Here is an 18750-nt window from a genome sequence, read left to right as displayed (position 1 = left end):
CGGCAGGATGTGACCGTTGAAGGCCAGTCGCCGGCGGCCAGGCGCTGCCTCGTTACTGCCAGGGCGCACACGACGGATTGCGCTATAACGTCAACAAACAAAAGGCTCCCGTGTAGTTTCCCTTTCACTTCTTGTGATTAACAACAGTGCTTTTGGACCCCCCCGATCTCGCTTCTCTCCAGCGGCGAGTCGTGTTTGTGTACTTCTCTTGATTACAAGATTTATTTTTTTATTTTTTTCCTAAAAAAAAAAGCAGAATTTGAAATAAACAGTGAGCAACAAACGTTGGCGTGGTCACGCACCAAAGAGCTTATTGAAAGAGAAAAGCTTGAAGGCTGATGTTTATTACATTATTACATCTGACGGGGGCCTTTTCCACAAACACACACACTTTCTGGCATGCTAACATTAGCATGCTAGCTTTTTTCTCATTTTTAATATATTTTAGTACTTGAATAATGTTGCTATTTCATTACTGCTAACTGTAGGTATGCTATTGTTAGAATGTTAGCATTGTACTGTTAGCATGCTAACTTTTGTGCTAGTTAGGCGGGTACCCGAGGGGGGGGGGGGGCATATTTGACCAGAGGAACATGCTTTATCAGTATCAGGCTTCAAACCCGCTTCGAAAACGTGCTCATTATATCGCCACTTCTTCAGTTTGATTTATTTTAAAAAATCTGCACGAATAATCTTTATTTTTTTATTATTTTTTTAGGTTAAATATTTTATATATTGTCCTCCTGAGTTAATGTTGCTGATCAAATTGAAATCATTATTTATTTGTTTTTTTTGTTTTTATTTATTTTTTTAGAAGTCAGTCAAAAAAATTGTTTGCTTAAATAAAGATTTAAATGTGTATTATTATTATTATTATTATTATTATTATTATTATTATTATTTATTTTTTATTTATTTTTTAATTTATTTATTGCACTTTAAATATTGTCTGTTGCAGTAAACTATCATTTGTCGTAAGTTGTTCCATATTTCTTTATTTTTGTTTTCTCTAAAGTTAATAAGGATATAATACTATGAGTTAATGTTGCTGATCAAATTGAAATCATTATTTATTTGTTTGTTTTTTTAAATTATTTTTTTTAGAAGTCGGTCAAAAAAATTGTTTGCTTAAATAAAGATTTAAATGTGTATTATTATTATTATTATTATTATTATTTTTATTTTATTTTTTTATTTTATTTATTGCACTTTAAATATTGTCTGTTGCAGTACACTACCATTTGTCGTAAGTTGTTCCATATTTCTTTCTTTTTGTTTTCTCTAAAGTTAATAAGGATATAATACTATGAGTTAATGTTGCTGATCAAATTGAAATCATTATTTATTTGTTGTTTTTTTTTATTTGTTTTTTTAGAAGTCAGTCAAAAAAATTGTTTGCTTAAATGAAGATTTAAATGTGTATTATTATTATTATTATTATTATTTATTTAATTTTTTAATTTTTTTTAATTTATTGCACTTTAAATATTGTCTGTTGCAGTAAACTATCATTTGTCGTACGTTGTTCCATATTTCTTTCTTTTTGTTTTCTCTAAAGTTAATAAGGATATAATACTATGAGTTAATGTTGCTGATCAAATTGAAATCATTATTTATTTGTTTGTTTTTTTTATTAATTTTTTTAGAAGTCAGTCAAAAAAATTGTTTGCTTAAATAAAGATTTAAATGTGTATTATTATTATTATTATTATTATTATTATTATTATTATTATTATTATTATTATTTTTATTTTATTTTTTTATTTTATTTATTGCACTTTAAATATTGTCTGTTGCAGTAAACTATCATTTGTCGTAAGTTGTTCCATATTTCTTTCTTTTTGTTTTCTCTAAAGTTAATAAGGATATAATACTATGAGTTAATGTTGCTGATCAAATTGAAATCATTATTTATTTGTTTTTTTAGAAGTCAGTCAAAAAAATTGTTTGCTTGAATAAAGATTTAAATGTGTATTATTATTATTATTATTATTATTTTTTTTTTTTTTTTATTACACTTTAAATATTGTCTGTTGCAGTACACTATCATTTGTCGTAAGTTGTTCCATATTTCTTTCTTTTTGTTTTCTCTAAAGCTAATAAGGATATAATACTATGAGTTAATGTTGCTGATCAAATTGAAATCATTATTTATTTGTTTGTTTTTTTTATTTATTTTTTTAGAAGTCAGTCAAAAAAATGGTTTGCTTAAATTAAGATTTAAATGTGTATTATTATTATTATTATTATTATTATTATTATTAGTATCATTATTATTATTTTTTTTTTATTTTTTTGTTTTTTTATTTTATTTATTGCACTTTAAATATTGTCTGTTGCAGTAAACTATCATTTGTCGTAAGTTTCTTTCTTTTTGTTTTCTCTAAAGTTAATAAGGATACAATACTATGCAGAGGTGTACTTATAACGATTTTTAAATTATACTATTTATAGTCACGGCTGAGAGTGGGGGGGCGCACAACAGAAAATGATTGAGAAGCACTTCCCAGCAGGCACAAAACGTTAAAACTCCGTTGAGAACTTGATAAATTAGGTCCTGACGTTGAGCAACCTAAATATAACGTTGAAACAACATGCTTTTTGACGACGTTTATTCAATGTCGGGTTCTGATGCTGATTTGACCTTTGAATTTTGATCATTTCCCAACCAATATTCTACAACACAAATGCAACGTTGAAACAACATGCTTTTTGACGACGTTACATCAATGTTGGGTTCTGATGTTGATTTGAGTGTTGAATTTTGGTCATTTCCCAACCAATATTCTACAACACAAATACAATGTTGAAACAACATGCTTTTTAACAACGTTTAATCAATGTTGGGTTCTGACGTTGATTCGACCATTGAATTTTGGTAATTTCCCAACCAATATTATACAACACAAATACAACGTTGAAATAACATGCTTTTTGACGATGTTTATTCAATGTCGGATTCTGACGTTGATTTGACCGTTGAAATTTGGTCGTTTCCCAACCAATATTCTACAACACAAATACAACATTGAAGCAACATGCTTTTTGACGGCGTTACATCAATGTTGGGTTCTGATGTTGATTTGACCATTGAAATTTGGTCATTTCCCAACCAATATTCTACAACACAAACACAACGTTGAAATAACATGCTTTTTGACGGCGTTACATCAATGTTGGGTTCTGGCGTTGATTTGAGCGTTGAATTTTGGTCATTTCCCAACCAATATTCTACGACACAAATACAACATTGAAGCAACATGCTTTTTGACGGCGTTACATCAATGTTGGGTTCTGACATTGATTTGACCTTTGAATTTTGGTAATTTCCCAAACAATATTATACAACACAAATGCAACGTTGAAACAACATGCTTTTTGACGACATTACATCAATGTTGGGTTCTGATGTTGATTTGAGTGTTGAATTTTGGTCATTTCCCAACCAATATTCTACAACACAAATACGTTGAAACAACATGCTTTTTGACGACGTTTATTCAATGTCGGGTTCTGACGTTGATTTGACCATTGAATTTTGGTCATTTCCCAACCAATATTCTACAACACAAATGCAACGTTGAAACAACATGCTTTTGACAACATTACATCAATGCTGGGTTCTGATATTGATTTGAGTGTTGAATTTTGGTCATTTCCCAACCAATATTCTACAACACAAATACAACGTTGAAACAACATGCTTTTTAACAACGTTTAATCAATGTTGGGTTCTGACGTTGATTCGACCATTGAATTTTGGTAATTTCTCAACCAATATTCTACAACACAAATACAACGTTGAAACAACATACCTTTTGACGATGTTTAATCAATGTTGGGTTCTGACATTAATTTGACCATTGAATTTTGGTAATTTCCCAACTAATATTCTACTGCACTAATACAACGTTGAAACAACATGCTTTTTGACGGCGTTACATCAATGTTGGGTTCTGACGTTGATTTGAGCGTTGAATTTTGGTCATTTCCCAACCAATATTCTACAACACAAATACGTTGAAACAACATGCTTTTTGACGACGTTTATTCAATGTCGGGTTCTGACGTTGATTTGACCATTGAATTTTGGTCATTTCCCAACCAATATTCTACAACACAAATGCAACGTTGAAACAACATGCTTTTGACAACATTACATCAATGCTGGGTTCTGATATTGATTTGAGTGTTGAATTTTGGTCATTTCCCAACCAATATTCTACAACACAAATACAACGTTGAAACAACATGCTTTTTAACAACGTTTAATCAATGTTGGGTTCTGACGTTGATTCGACCATTGAATTTTGGTAATTTCTCAACCAATATTATACAACACAAATACAACGTTGAAACAACATGCTTTTTGACGACGTTTATTCAATGTCGGGTTCTGACGTTGATTTGACCGTTGAAATTTGGTCGTTTCCCAACCAATATTCTACGACACAAATACAACATTGAAGCAACATGCTTTTTGACGGCGTTACATCAATGTTGGGTTCTGACGTTGATTTGACGATTGAATTTTGGTCGTTTCCCAACCAATATTCAGCAACACAATTACAACGTTGAAACAACATGCTTTTTGACAACGTTACATCAATGTTCGGTTCTGGCGTTGATTTGAGCGTTGAATTTTGGTCATTTCCCAACCAATTTTCTACAACACAAATACAACATTGAAACAACATGCTTTTTGATGACGCTTAATCAATGTTGGATTCAGATGTTGATTTGACCATTTAATTTTGGTCATTTCTCGACCAATATTCTACAACACAAACACAACGTTGAAACAACATGCTTTTTGACGGCGTTACATCAATGTTGGGTTCTGACGTTGATTTGAGCGTTGAATTTTGGTCATTTCCCAACCAATATTCTACAACACAAATACGTTGAAACAACATGCTTTTTAACAACGTTTAATCAATGTTGGGTTCTGACGTTGATTCGACCATTGAATTTTGGTCATTTCCCAACCAATATTCTACAACACAAATACAACATTGAAACAACATGCTTTTTGACAACATTTAATCAATGTTGGGTTTTGATGTTGATTTGACCATTGAAATTTGGTCATTTCCCAACCACCAACGTGGATCCAACGTTGTCTCAATTTAGAAGTACAAGTATTTTTCAACGTTGTCTCAAAGTCAGCTTTAAAGGGCATAATCAACGTTGTATCAATGTCTTTTTGCCTGCTGGGTTTTTTTTTTAGCAGAATGCTGGGAAGTGGTTCAGCTCCTTGGGGAATGTTCAGATTGAGATGACGAGTGTGAGGAGTGAGGTCAGTTTAGAGATAAAGGGTAGGTGCACGTTGCTTCTACAAGATACATTTCTGTGTGTGTTGACCCAGCGTCAAAGAACGGAAGTAAGCGGGGTAAAAAAAATGGAAGACCTTTGCTCCTTTGGATCCGTCATGAACATCCTTTTCCCGTCTGTGATGGCGACGCTGGCTGGCTCCGCCCCCTCAGTCAAGCAGTTCCATTTTTGGGAGCGAATGCACATAAAGATGTTTGGGAGACGATTATTATCTTTGGAATATTTCATCAAGTGGACGTGAAGCTGGGCCTCAGGAGGCAAAGTGCGACGCCCTCCCATGTTTGGGTTGGCGCCTCGGCCCGTGAAGCGGAAACTCTGCAAAAGCGGATGTGGTGTTTGGACTAATGCTTGAGCCAACACCACAACTTATCTCTTGATCCTTTTTAATTACGGGGCTCGACAGTGACCCCTTACTTCTGCTGCAGGCGTCTTTTCACATCCTGTGGGCTTTTATTTTTTAAACACAGCAGTGTTTGACAGCTAACTTTTCCCACCGAGGGCCGCACGCTGAAAAATTATCGCACTTTTTGGATAGTTTTCGTTTTCAAAACTCATCCGTCCATTTGCCAACGCTTGTTATGGAGGTTCATTTCGGTCTTTATTGTGTGTGCTTTTTTTTTTTTACTCTGAATTTTTGTAAACGTTTTAAAGTTTGTGAAGTGAATTTTTTCCATCAAATTCTGCTGACAAATTCATTGGAAAAAAATGTGTTTTAAAATTAATTGTATAAAAATATAGCAGAAAAAATCAGTGTAAAAAAACTCAGTGTAATAAAAATTCAGTGCTTTAAAATTAAATGTTAAGAAGCCTCAGTGTATAAAAATTCAGTGTAAAAAAAATCAGTGTAAACAAAATAAAACAGTGTAAAAAAAGGGGGGGAGGAGTATATTTATAGCTAGAATTCATTGAAATTCACGTATTTCTTATATATATATATATATTAGGGTTGCAACTAACGATTAATTTGATAATCGATTAATCTGTCGATTATTACTTCGATTAATCGATTAATAATCGGATAAAAGAGACAAACTACATTTCTATCCTTTCCAGTATTTTTTTTTTTTTTTTAAAGCATACTGGCACCATACTTATTTTGATTTTTGTTTCTCAGCTTTTTGTACATGTTGCAGTTTATAAATAAAGGTTTATAAAAAAAAATAAAAATAAATAAAATAATAATTGCCTCTGCGCATAGCATAGCTCCAACGAATCGATGACTAAATTAATCGCCAGCTATTTTTATAATCGAGAAATACTTGAATGTCAGTGAATTTTAGCTATGTATATATATATGTATATATATATATACATATATATATATTTATATATTTATATATATATATGTATGTATATATGTATATATATATATTTATATATTCATATATATATTTATTTTTTATATATATATATATATATGTATATATATATATATATATATATATATATATATATATATATATATATATATATATATATATATAAAAGAAATACTTGAATTTCAGTGGTCATTTATTTACACATATACACACACATAACACTCCTATACTCATTGTTGTATTTTGAGAGTGCAATGCTTTGCAGCCAGTAGCACAGCCTTTGAAGGAGCATAGGTATGGGCAGCATCTGTGAAATTTAATTTGCGGGAAAGAAGTGAGTTTCCCTTCGAGCTGTCCTGGATGAACTGAAATGCTTGTTTCCAATGATATTGGAACTTGCAAGCGTACTTCTTCTTCTTGCTCGTCGTCGCCATGACTGTCTCTTCTTCGTTCTTCTGCTTCGTCTCCTTCTTGTTGTGTGTGCAGTTGTGCACTCTCCAAAAGCCGTAGATGTTATAACGTGACTGGGCCGGCACGCTGTTTATATGGAGGAAAAGCGGACGTGACGACAGGCTGTCCTCACTCAGGTCCGCATGGACCAATATTGTTGTCCGGCTGGAAATCGGGAGAAATTCGGGAGAATGGTTGTCCCGGGAGATTTTCGGGAGAGGCACTGAAATTCGGGAGTCTCACGGAAAATTCGGGAGGGTTGGCAAGTATGCCCTCATCGGGCTCATCTCGGATGGCGACGAGTCCGCCTACAGGAGAGAGGCGGACCGGCTGGCGTCCCAGTGCAGCCTCAACAACCTGGAGCTGAACGCCCAGAAAACAGTGGAGATGATCATGGACTTCAGGAAAGTCACAGCCCCACCATCCCCCCCTCAGGTTCAAACCCCGATGACACCTATTAGACAAGACAAGAAGCAAGGAATCAGACAGAGACAGGATTCAATTTAGCTCATGAGGAGAGCGCGTCGACCCGTACCCTCGTACAGTGTCGTCCCACGCTCTGAGGAGGGAGCTCCACGCCTCCTCATTTATTTGGGCATTTTCTGATTACATGGCTGCAGCTGTTTCGAAGGGGAGGGGGGTCATAAACCGCTGACGCACTCGGTCATAAACAGTTTAAAGAAAAGGTGCCTGGAGCGGTGTCAGATCTGCTCCCTCCCTGCTTTGTAGATCTTGGGTCATGACAAGGTCTTCCTGTGGCTGTCCAATAGGTCAAAGAAACCGACACCTCCACGTCGCATCCCATCGCACACAGTGGAGGTTTACAACGGCAGGCCTTTTTGCTTGATAAGAACAAAGACAGCTTTTGTCTTCTCGCAGGGCAGCCTGAACTCATGGGAAAACCAGTTGTGTGATAACTTATATACAATTATTCTGACAGTGGACTCCTTCCGTTTCTTGGGCACCATGACCTCAAACGGGGGCCGCACTTTGGAAACCTCTGAGCTAAATGTACATAACAATGCACGGAAATACACATAAGTTCTTTTAAAAAAAAGAAACATCGCCAACTACTGGCCTGCCGTGCAAACTACAGCGTTTGCACTCACATCTTCAGGTCATATACTTCCTTTTGTGTAACCTTTAAAAAAAAAAAAAAAGTGAAAGAAACATTTTTCCTATTATTTTAGTGTAAACATCACTCGACCAGCACCAACATGCCAATTATTTTGCGCCCCTGAAAGGAAAAAGAGGTAAAGCTTTGAAACGTTACACTGGCACTGACCCTCTGCAAGCACAGTCATGTATGTGGACTTTTAGCTTTGGAAAGAAAGGGACCGTGTGTGTGTGTGTGTGTGTGTGTGTGTGTGTGTGTGTCTGTATTTCTAGCCTTCTTGAGACAACAACAAGGAAAAGTATCTTCCATATGAGGAGGTGTGAACAAGTGATGACATAAATCATGGTCTCAATAACATTGCATCTAATAGAGAGCCAAATACTAGAGTCCGTGAACATTGCTCCAAAGTCATGATTTTTTTTTTGTTTGGTTTAATGCGCATACAAAAGTAAACATTGACAGGTGCAAAGACAGCAATATATGATCAAACAAGCTAAAGAAGGACTTCCCTATTTATCCCCGAAAAAAACCCGCCAGGTGAACAGCTGATTGTACGACTTCCGGTGCTGACGTAAGACAACCCCGCGTCCCGTATGTGACCATAGGATGGACAAATACACTACGCTACTAAGACTATAGTGGTCATTAACAGTTAGCTTCTACAGCTGGGTTGCCCAAAGTGCGGCACAGGGGCCATCTGTGGTCCCTGAGTCCTTTGTCATCGGCCTTTAGCACATTACAAAAAACAAAAAATATTTTTATCAAAAATAGAGTAGTCCCAAAAAGGAGGGGATATTATCAAATTGACTGTGTGTCGCTTTTAAAAGTGCTCTCCCTCTGGTCAACATATGAAATAACAAGTGTGTGTAAAAATTTGAAGTGCTCCCCCTCTGGTCAACATATGAAATAACAAGTTTTTGTAAACATTTTAAGTGCTCCCCCTCTGGTCAATATATGAAATAACAAGTGTGTGTAAGAAATTGAAATGCGCCCCATTTGGCCAAAATTAATTTAAAAAAAAAAATAAATAAATATGTATATGGAGACATGCTGTATAATAATGAAGATTAAAAAACAATTACAAAGAAAAAATTCCCCCCCCCAAAAATTAACTACAAGATGTCGACTTTTTTCTTTTAAAATTGGGAACAATTTGTCTTATTCTTTCTGTTTCTGTCATATTGCAATATTTTCCTGTAGAATTATGACTTTTTAATGTAAAATTATGACTTTTTAATGCAAAATGGTGACATTTGTCATATAAAATTCTGTCTTTTATCACAATATTGCCAATTTTTTTAGTTGTTCTTGAAAAATCGTGAAATTTTTTGAGTAAAATTTTGACTTTTGTCATCATTTTGCCGAGTAAAATTCAGATTGTTATAACATTGCCAAAATGTTTAAGTTTTCTTCTAAAATTTTGACTTTTGTGGAGTAAAATTACGACTCTTTTCATAAAATTGCCAAATTGTTATGCTTTTTCTTGTAAAATTTCGACTGTTATTGAGTAAAATTCCAACTTTTATCATAATATTGCACACATGTTCAGTTTTTCTTGTAAAATTTGGACTTGCGTTGAGTAAAATGACGACTTTTATTATAATGCTGCCAAAATTCTACGTTTTTCTTGTGAAACGGTGACCTTTTTCTTGTGAAATTCCAATTCATTTTTCACAAGCTTTTTTTATATTTGCATAGTATGTATATATTATTAATGTTGTAAATACACTTCTTTATATATCTAGAAAGGCTGGTCCTAAAGAGGGAGGCTTTTTTTCTCAGGTCTCAAGAAGGTAAGAAATACAAGTGTGTGTGTGTGTGTGTGTGTGTGTGTGCGTGTGTGTGTGTGTGTCAGAACTGAACCGCACCCAGAACACTCGGGCCTTCATAAAAGAACCTCTCCAGTTGACAGAAAATCATTCAGCAGTGAAACAACAACTGCTGACAACAATCATGTCATCTTTTCTGAGAACTAAAAAGCATGTTGGTCCTTCAATAAAAGCTTTTAAAGGCGCAGTACGCCCACAAGCCTGACACGTGACTTAGTGCTGGACTTATACTGAGAGAAAAATCACATTAAAAACCATAATAAGAGCATAATTCACCATCTACGCTCCGTAATATCATCAAAAGGTTCAGAAAATCTGGAGAAATCACCGCACGTAAGCCATGATATTACGGACCTTCGATCCCTCAGGCGGTACTGCATCAAAAAGCCACATCGGTGTGTAAAGGATATCACCACATGGGCTCAGGAACACTTCAGAAAACCACTGTCAGTAACTACAGTTGGTCGCTACATCTGTAAGTGCAAGTTAAAACTCTACTATAAAAAAACGTAAGCCATTCATCAACAACACCCAGAAACGCTGTCGGCTTCGCTGGGCCTGAGCTCATCTAAGATTGACTGATGCAAAGTGGAAAAGTGTTCTGTGGTCTGACGAGTCCACATTTCAAATTTGTTTTTGGAAACTGTGGACGTTGTGTCCTCCGGACCAAAGAGGAAAAGAGTCATCCGGATTGTTATAGGCGTAAAGTGTAAAAGGCAGCATGTGTGATGGTATGGGGGTGTATTAGTACCCAAGGCACGGGTAATTTACACATCTGTGAAGGCGCCATTAATGCTGAAAGGTACATACAGGTTTTGGAGCAACATATGTTGCCATCCAAGCAACGTTATCATGGACGCCCCTGCTTATTTCAGCAAGACGATGCCAAGCCACGTGTTACAACAGCGTGGCTTCATAGTAAAAGAATGCGGGTACTAGACTGGCCTGCCTGTAGTCCAGACCTGTCTCCCGTTGAAAATGTTGAAGGCTAAAATATGAGAAGGGAGACTGTTGAACAACTTAAGCTGTACATCAAGCAAGAATGGGAAAGAATTCCACTTCAAAAATGTGTCTCCTCAGTTCCCAAACCTTTACTGAGTGTTGTTAAAAGGAAAGGCCATGTAACACAGTGGTAAAAATGCATTTTTTGCAATGTGTTGCCGCCATTAAATTCTAAGTTAATAATTATTTTCAAAACAAAATAAAGTTTCTCAGTGTGAACGTTAAATATCTTGTCTTTGCAGTCTATTCAATTGAATATAAGTTGAAAAGGATTTGTTGTATTCTCTTTTTATTTACCATTTACACAACGTGACAACTTCACTGCTTTTGGGGTTTTTAATGTTCAAAAGCAACATAAAATATATATTTGGTTTACATTTAAGACTCTCCTCAAGTTTGGTCCCGGGGACTCAGAAGGATCTCAGTCGTAAAAATGTTAAAAAGAAGTCATGTAGTTTTATTTATTCAATGCTTAAATCTCTAGATCCACTTCAGATCTATCTGTCAATATAAAGTTCTTATTTTTTACTTTTATGTTTTATCTCCTTTTTGTTCAAAAACAATTTTTTACGGCAAAAACAAACAAAATAAATGCTATATTTTCCCCCCAAACCATTTTCAAAGTGGAGTGTTTGATGTGAAGTAATTGGGGCCTTAAATTTATTGCTAAAGTCCCTCGATCAGATCCATTCGCGATTATAGTATAAGCTTTTATGATTTTTTTTCATGTTTTTTTATGCCCGTTTTGTCAACTAAAACTTTTAATTTTGTCATACAGAAAACACAAAATATGCAATAGTTCCCCCCAAAAAATATTCCAAAGTTAAATATTTAATGTAAAGTCATTGCTGCCTTAAATAGGCCGATAATTCATAACAACATTGATTTTGATACATTATTATTTTTAAAGCATATATAATTTTTTATTTTTTTATTTTTCAACGCTTAAATCTGTGGATCAACTTCAGGTCTATCTGTCTATACAAAGTTGTATTTTATTTATTTATTTATTATGCCCTTTTTGTCAAAAACCTGTTATTTATGGCAATAACACAAAATATGCAACATTTCCCAAAAATATACTTCAAAGTAGAATATTTGATGTGAAGTAATAGGAGCCTTAAATAGGTCAATAATTCATAATATTGATTTTAATTCTTTTTTTTTTTTTGAGCAATGACAGTTTAAAAAATTCCCGCTGTCGTATTTTTTTTGTCACTTTTATTGCTTAAGTCCCTAGATCAGATCCATTCGCTATTACAGTATAAGCTTTCATGTTTTTTATGTTTTTTATTTTATTTCTTTTTATGTAGCAAACACAAAATATGCAATAGTTCTCCAAAAAAATATTCCAAAGTCTAATATTTAATGTGAAGTAATTGATGCCTAAAATAGGTCAATAATTCATAACAACACTGATTTTGATTCATTATTATTTTTTGAGCAATGACAGTTTTTACTAAATGAAAACAATCCCAAAAATTTTTTTGGGGGGGGATCTAAAAGTGTTACAAATAAGTGATTTTTTAAATTAATTTTTTTACTTTCAACGCTTAAATCTCTGGATCAACTTCAGGTCGATTATACGTTTTTTATTATTTTTTCATGTTTTTGTTTTATACCCTTTTTGTCACAGAAAACTTAGTTTTTATATGCAATATTTCCCCCCAAAATATGTCAAAGTGGAATATTCAACGTGAATGCAGCCTTGAATAGGTCAATAATTCATAACAACATTGATTTTGATTCATTATTATTTTGTGAGCAATGACAGTTTTTACTAAATGAAAACAATCCCACAAAATTTTTTTGGGGGGGGGATCTAAAAGTGTTACAAATAAGTGATTTTTTAAATTAATTTTTTTACTTTCAACGCTTACATCTCTGGATCAACTTCAGGTCGATTATACGTTTTTATTATTTTTTTTCATGTTTTTGTTTTGTACCCTTTTTGTCACAGAAAACTTAGTTTTTATATGCAATATTTCCCCCCAAAATATGTCAAAGTGGAATATTCAATGTGAATGCAGCCTTGAATAGGTCAATAATTCATAACAACATTGATTTTGATTCATTATTATTTTGTGAGAAAATGACAGTTTTAAAGAAAAAAACAGCCTACATGGCAAATGTGTGTTATTGAGTCAAACTCGTTATATTTCACCTGTTTGCTCTATTATTCCAAATTGTTTATGTCTTGCTTATTTTTAAATCATATATAATTTTTTTTTTTTTTTAATTTCAACTCTTAAATCTGTGGATCAACTTCAGGTCTATCTGTCTATACAAAGTTGTATTTTATTTATTTATTTATTATGCCCTTTTTGTCAAAAACCTGTTATTTATGGCAATAACACAAAATATGCAACATTTCCCAAAAATATACTTCAAAGTAGAATATTTGATGTGAAGTAATAGGAGCCTTAAATAGGTCAATAATTCATAATATTGATTTTAATTCTTTTTTTTTTTTTTGAGCAATGACAGTTTAAAAAATTCCCGCTGTCGTATTTTTTTTGTCACTTTTATTGCTTAAGTCCCTAGATCAGATCCATTCGCTATTACAGTATAAGCTTTTATGTTTTTTATGTTTTTTATTTCATTTCTTTTTATGTAGCAAACACAAAATATGCAATAGTTCTCCAAAAAATATTCCAAAGTGTAATATTTAATGTGAAGTAATTGATGCCTTAAATAAGTCAATAATTCATAACAACATTGATTTTGATTCATTATTATTTTTTGAGCAATGACAGTTTTTAATAAATGAAAACAATCCCACAACAATTTTGAGGGGGATCTAAAAGTGTTACAAATAAGTGATTTTTTTAATTATTTTTTTTTACTTTCAAGCTTAAATCTTTAGATCAACTTCAGGTCGATTATACGTTTTTTTTTGTTTTTTTCATGTTTTTGTTTTATACCCTTTTTGTCACAGAAAACTTAGTTTTTATATGCAATATTTCCCCCCAAAATATGTCAAAGTGGAATATTCAATGTGAATGCAGCCTTGAATAGGTTAATAATTCATAACAACATTGATTTTGATTCATTATTATTTTGTGAGAAAATGACAGTTTTAAAGAAAAAAACAGCCTACATGGCAAATGTGTGTTATTGAGTCAAACTCGTTATATTTCACCTGTTTGCTCTATTATTCCAAATTGTTTATGTTTTGCTTATTTTTAAATCTTTTTTTTTTTTTTTTCTCAACTCTTAAATCTGTGGATCAACTTCAGGTCTATCTGTCTATACAAAGTTGTATTTTATTCATTTATTTATTATGCCCTTTTTGTCAAAAACCTGTTTTTTATGGCAATAACACAAAATATGCAACATTTCCCAAAAATATACTTCAAAGTAGAATATTTGATGTGAAGTAATAGGAGCCTTAAATAGGTCAATAATTCATAATATTGATTTTAATTCTTTTTTTTTTTTTTTGAGCAATGACAGTTTAAAAAATTCCCGCTGTTGTATTTTTTTTTTGTCACTTTTATTGCTTAAGTCCCTAGATCAGATCCATTCGCCATTACAGAATAAGCTTTCATGTTTTTTATGTTTTTTATTTTATTTCTTTTAATATAGCAAACACAAAATATGCAATAGTTCTCCAAAAAAATATTCCAAAGTGTAATATTTAATGTGAAGTAATTGATGCCTAAAATAGGTCAATAATTCATAACAACATTGATTTTGATTCATTCATTGATTCAGTTCTTACTAAATGAAAACAATCCCACAAAAATTTTGGGGGGGGGATCTAAAAGTGTTACAAATAAGTGATTTTTTTTAATTATTTTTTTTACTTTCAACGCTTAAATCTCTGGATCAACTTCAGGTCGATTATACGTTTTTATTATTTTTTTTCATGTTTTTGTTTTATACCCTTTTTGTCACAGAAAACTTAGTTTTTATATGCAATATTTCCCCCCCAAAATATGTCAAAGTGGAATATTTAATGTGAAGGCAGCCTTGAATAGGTCAATAATTCATAACAACATTGATTTTGATTCATTATTATTTTGTGAGCAATGACAGTTTTTACTAAATGAAAAGAAACCCACAAATTTTTTTTTGGGGGGGATCTAAAAGTGTTACGAATAAGTGATTCTTTAAATTAATTTTTTTACTTTCAACGCTTAAATCTCTGGATCAACTTCAGGTCGATTATACGTTTTTATTATTTTTTTTAATGTTTTTGTTTTATACCCTTTTTGTCACAGAAAACTTAGTTTTTATATGCAAAATTTCCCCCCAAAATATGTCAAAGTGGAATATTCAATGTGAAGGCAGCCTTGAATAGGTCAATAATTCATAACAACATTGATTTTGATTCATTATTATTTTGTGAGAAAATGACAGTTTTAAAGAAAAAAACAGCCTACATGGCAAATGTGTGTTATTGAGTCGTTATATTTCACCTGTTTGCTCTATTATTCCAAATTGTTTATGTTTTGCTTATTTTTAAATCATATATAATTTATTTTTATTTTTTTCTCAACTTTTAAATCTGTGGATCAACTTCAGGTCTATCTGTCTATACAAAGTTGTATTTTATTTGTTTATTTATTATGCCCTTTTTGTCAAAAACCTGTTATTTATGGCAATAACACAAAATATGCAACATTTCCCAAAAATATACTTCAAAGTAGAATATTTGATGTGAAGTAATAGGAGCCTTAAATAGGTCAATAATTCATAATATTGATTTTAATTTTTTTTATTTTTTTTTGAGCAATGACAGTTTAAAAAATTCCCGCTGTCGTATTTTTTTTGTCACTTTTATTGCTTAAGTCCCTAGATCAGATCCATTCGCTATTACAGTATAAGCTTTCATGTTTTTTATGTTTTTTATTTTATTTCTTTTTATGTAGCAAACACAAAATATGCAATAGTTCTCCAAAAAAAATATTCCAAAGTGTAATATTTAATGTGAAGTAATTGATGCCTAAAATAGGTCAATAATTCATAACAACATTGATTTTGATTCATTATTATTTTGTGAGCAATGACAGTTTTTACTAAATGAAAACAATCCCACAAAAATTTTTTGGGGGGGGGGTCTAAAAGTGTTACAAATAAGTGATTTTTTTACTTTCAACGCTTAAATCTCTGGATCAACTTCAGGTCGATTATACGTTTTTATTATTTTTTTCATGTTTTTGTTTTATTCCCTTTTTGTCACAGAAAACTTAGTTTTTATATGCAATATTTCCCCCCAAAATATGTCAAAGTGGAATATTCAATGTGAATGCAGCCTTGAATAGGTCAATAATTCATAACAACATTGATTTTGATTCATTATTATTTTGTGAGAAAATGACAGTTTTACAGAAAAAAACAGCCTACATGGCAAATGTGTGTTATTGAGTCAAACTCGTTATATTTCACCTGTTTGCTCTATTATTCCAAATTGTTTATGTCTTGCTTATTTTTAAATCATATATATATATTTTTTTTTTAATTTCAACTCTTAAATCTGTGGATTAAGTTGTATTTTATTTATGTATTTATTATGCCCTTTTTGTCAAAAACCTGTTATTTATGGCAATAACACAAAATATGCAACATTTCCCAAAAATATACTTCAAAGTAGAATATTTGATGTGAAGTAATAGGAGCCTTAAATAGGTCAATAATTCATAATATTGATTTTTATTCTTTTTTTTTTTTGAGCAATGACAGTTTAAAAAATTCCCGCTGTCGTATTTTTTTTGTCACTTTTATTGCTTAAGTCCCTAGATCAGATCCATTCGCTATTACAGTATAAGCTTTCATGTTTTTTATGTTTTTATATTTTATTTCTTTTTATATAGCAAACACAAAATATGCAATAGTTCTCCAAAAAAAATATTCCAAAGTGTAATATTTAATGTGAAGTAATGGATGCCAAAAAGATGTCAATAATTCATAACAACATTGATTTTGATTCATTATTATTTTGTGAGCAATGACAGTTTTTACTAAATGAAAACAAACCCACAAAATGTTTTTTGGGGGGGGATCTAAAAGTGTTACAAATAAGTGATTTTTTAAATTAATTTTTTTACTTTCAACACTTAAATCTCTGGATCAACTTCAGGTCGATTATACGTTTTTTTTTGTTTTTTTTTCATGTTTTTGTTTTATACCCTTTTTGTCACAGAAAACTTAGTTTTTATATGCAATATTTCCCCCCAAAATATGTCAAAGTGGAATATTCAATGTGAAGGCAGCCTTGAATAGGTCAATAATTCATAACAACATGGATTTTGATTCATTATTATTTTTTTGAGAAAATGACAACATGACATCTTTGTGTTATTAGAGTCAATCTTGTTATATTTCACCTGTTTGATCTATTAATCCACATTTGTATGTATTGCTTATTTTTAATAGTATTGTCAGAATGTGCCGTTAAAAAATGATCTGCGGGCCTCAAACAGCCACACTTTGTACACCCCTAATATAATCGCATGACGGGGTTACATTGTTGCACTGTTATGGCGTGTTTCCACAAGCGGGACTTTATGAAGACAACTTTAATTAAAGCTGCAAGCAGCGTTGGTTGGGCCCGCGTATTTGGCAGGTGCTAGTCCTAAGTGTCCCAATACTATTGTCCAGTTTTAGTCATAAGTGTCCCAATACTTTTGTCCAGTTGTAGTCCTAAGTGTCCCAATACTTTTGTCCAGTGTAGGTGTCCCAATACTTTTGTCCAGTGGTAGTCCTAAGTGTCCCAATACTTTTGTCCAGTTGTAGTCCCAAGTGTCCCAATACTTTTGGCAAGTTGTAGTCCTAAGTGTCCCAATACTTTTGTCCAGTTTTCGGCCTAAGTGTCCCAATACTTTTGTCCAGTGGTAGTTATAAGTGTCCCAATACTTTTGTCTACTTTTAGTCCGAAGTGTCCCAATACTATTGTCCAGTTTTAGTCATAAGTGTCCCAATACTTTTGTCCAGTTGTAGTCCTAAGTGTCCCAATACTTTTGGCCAGTGTAGGTGTCCCAATACTTTTGTCCAGTGGTAGTCCTAAGTGTCCCAATACTTTTGTCCAGTTGTAGTCCCAAGTGTCCCAATACTTTTGGCAAGTTGTAGTCCTAAGTGTCCCAATACTTTTGGCCAGTTTTCGGCCTAAGTGTCCCAATACTTTTGTCCAGTGGTAGTTATAAGTGTCCCAATACTTTTGGCCAGTGTAGGTGTCCCAATACTTTTGTCCAGTGGTAGTCCTAAGTGTCCCAATACTTTTGTCCAGTTGTAGTCCTAAGTGTCCCAATACTTTTGTCCAGTGGTAGTCCTAAGTGTCCCAATACTTTTGGCAAGTTGTAGTCCTAAGTGTCCCAATACTTTTGGCCAGTTTTCGGCCTAAGTGTCCCAATACTTTTGTCCAGTGGTAGTTATAAGTGTCCCAATACTTTTGTCTACTTTTAGTCCGAAGTGTCCCAATACTTTTGTCTAGTGTACCTACCTTGTCTGCATTGTGTGGGCATGCTGGTGCTTCCTGCTTTTAAGCAGCCATCTTGAGAAAACAGCAGCGCAGCAGCATCAGCGCAGCGGTTCTTTGAAGGCTCATAAAATCAAAACCGGAGCAGTTAGAACAATTATTTCGATAACTTTTATTTGGAAGGGTTCAAACTCTCTCCTGTGTTAGTTTGAAGCTGAAACGACAAACGCGCTCAGAGGAGATAATGTTTGAAGAAAGGTGACCGGTTTTTACAAAAAT

Source organism: Nerophis lumbriciformis, linkage group LG37, assembly GCF_033978685.3.
Source record: "Nerophis lumbriciformis linkage group LG37, RoL_Nlum_v2.1, whole genome shotgun sequence".
Taxonomy (NCBI): Eukaryota; Metazoa; Chordata; class Actinopteri; order Syngnathiformes; family Syngnathidae; genus Nerophis; species Nerophis lumbriciformis.
The sequence above is the reverse complement of the archived record's forward strand: the minus strand, read 5'-3'. Positions refer to the sequence as shown.